Here is a 2,500-nt window from a genome sequence, read left to right on the forward strand (position 1 = left end):
TAAGTCCCCCGGGTGACCAGGCCCCTATAAAGCCGGTCGTAAAAAAGACTAAGTCCCCCGGGTGACCAGGCCCCTATAAAGCCGATCGTAAAAAAGACTAAGTCCCCCGGGTGACCAGGCCCCTATAAAGCCGATCGTAAAAAAGACTAAGTCCCCCGGGTGACCAGGCCTCCGAAAAGCCGATCGTAAAAAAGACTAAGTCCCCCGGGTGACCAGGCCCCTATAAAGCCGATCGTAAAAAAGACTAAGTCCCCCGGGTGACCAGGCCCCTATAAAGCCGGTCGTAAAAAAGACTAAGTCCCCCGGGTGACCAGGCCCCTATAAAGCCGATCGTAAAAAAGACTAAGTCCCCCGGGTGACCAGGCCCCTATAAAGCCGATCGTAAAAAAGACTAAGTCCCCCGGGTGACCAGGCCCCTATAAAGCCGATCGTAAAAAAGACTAAGTCCCCCGGGTGACCAGGCCCCTTTAAAGCCGATCGTAAAAAAGACTAAGTCCCCCGGGTGACCAGGCCCCTATAAAGCCGATCGTAAAAAAGACTAAGTCCCCCGGGTGACCAGGCCCCTATAAAGCCGATCGTAAAAAAGACTAAGTCCCCCGGGTGACCAGGCCCCTATAAAGCCGATCGTAAAAAAGACTAAGTCCCCCGGGTGACCAGGCCCCTTTAAAGCCGATCGTAAAAAAGACTAAGTCCAGCGGGTGACCAGGCGTCCCGAATCTGTCGGGGGTGACCAGGTGGCCGGCCCGCTGGACGGCGCTGAATGGGTCTAAATAATCGGAAGGGGGCTTAAGTCTGCAGCAGGGGGCATGGCCGGAGTCCATCCCCAGGCGGGGGGCATATTTCCCGGGCAGGGAGGCTTGGATCCCCCTGTCTGAACCGAAAGCACTGCTCGCGGTCGAACCGGGAGCCGGGTGCCTCAGACGCCGCTGCTGTGGTGCTTTTCCCCTTTTCACAAGCCTGGAGGCTTGGCCCAGGCCTAGCAGGAGGCATGCAACCGCCTGAGAGCGCTCCCGGGGTGAAAAAAAGACTTTTTCGTTTTCATGGAGCTTTTAAGGGGATGAATCCACCCCGCTCAAGCCCAGGCAGAGCTCCACAAGCTGGGCTTGGATTCCAGGTTCGCTCCCTTGCAGGCACCGGGTACGGAAGTTGCGGTGGCGTATCTCCGGGTATGTGGGAGTACCGAAAGTCGAGTGGTGTGGTCCCGGGTATGTGGGAGGACCGATTCTGGAGTGGTGTGGTCCCGGGTATGTGGCAGGACCGAAACTCGGGTGGCTTTGTCCCAGGCACGTGGGCAGGCCGAGTCAGCGGTGGCGTGGTCCCGGGTACGAGGGAGAGGCCGAAACAGGGGTGGCCTCTCCCCAGGCACGCAGGGAGCCTGTCAGAGGGCGGCCAGCCCCGCAGCTGTGCGGGGGGCGCCCTCGGCACCCCGGCCTGCCCCAGGGCAGGCGGGGGAGCCTGACAGAGGGCGGCCAGCCCCGCAGGTGTGCGGGGGGCGCCCTCGGCACCCCGGCCTGCCCCAGGGCAGGCGGGGGAGCCTGACAGAGGGCGGCCAGCCCCGCAGGTGTGCGGGGGGCGCCCTCGGCACCCCGGCCTGTCCCAGGGCAGGCGGGGGAGCCTGACAGAGGGCGGCCAGCCCCGCAGGTGTGCGGGGGGCGCCCTCGGCACCCCGGCCTGCCCCAGGGCAGGCGGGGGAGCCTGACAGAGGGCGGCCAGCCCCGCAGGTGTGCGGGCTGAGCCCTCGGCACCCCGGCCTGTCCCAGGGCAGGCGGGGGAGCCTGACAGAGGGCGGCCAGCCCCGCAGGTGTGCGGGGGGCGCCCTCGGCACCCCGGCCTGCCCCAGGGCAGGCGGGGGAGCCTGACAGAGAGCGGCCAGCCCCGCAGGTGTGCGGGGGGCGCCCTCGGCACCCCGGCCTGCCCCAGGGCAGGCGGGGGAGCCTGACAGAGGGCGGCCAGCCCCGCAGCTGTGCGGGCTGAGCCCTCGGCACCCCGGCCTGCCCCAGGGCAGGCGGGGGAGCCTGACAGAGGGCGGCCAGCCCCGCAGGTGTGCGGGGGGCGCCCTCGGCACCCCGGCCTGCCCCAGGGCAGGCGGGGGAGCCTGACAGAGGGCGGCCAGCCCCGCAGGTGTGCGGGCTGAGCCCTCGGCACCCCGGCCTGCCCCAGGGCAGGCGGGGGAGCCTGACAGAGGGCGGCCAGCCCCGCAGGTGTGCGGGGGGCGCCCTCGGCACCCCGGCCTGCCCCAGGGCAGGCGGGGGAGCCTGACAGAGGGCGGCCAGCCCCGCAGCTGTGCGGGCTGAGCCCTCGGCACCCCGGCCTGCCCCAGGGCAGGCGGGGGAGCCTGACAGAGGGCGGCCAGCCCCGCAGCTGTGCGGGCTGAGCCCTCGGCACCCCGGCCTGCCCCAGGGCAGGCGGGGGAGCCTGACAGAGGGCGGCCAGCCCCGCAGGTGTGCGGGCTGCGCCCTCGGCACCCCGGCCTGCCCCAGGGCAGGCGGGGGAGCCTGAC

The sequence above is a fragment of the Atractosteus spatula genome, unplaced genomic scaffold (assembly GCF_055471065.1).
Source record: "Atractosteus spatula isolate fAtrSpa1 unplaced genomic scaffold, fAtrSpa1.hap1 Scaffold_40, whole genome shotgun sequence".
In the NCBI taxonomy this organism is placed as follows: domain Eukaryota; kingdom Metazoa; phylum Chordata; class Actinopteri; order Semionotiformes; family Lepisosteidae; genus Atractosteus; species Atractosteus spatula.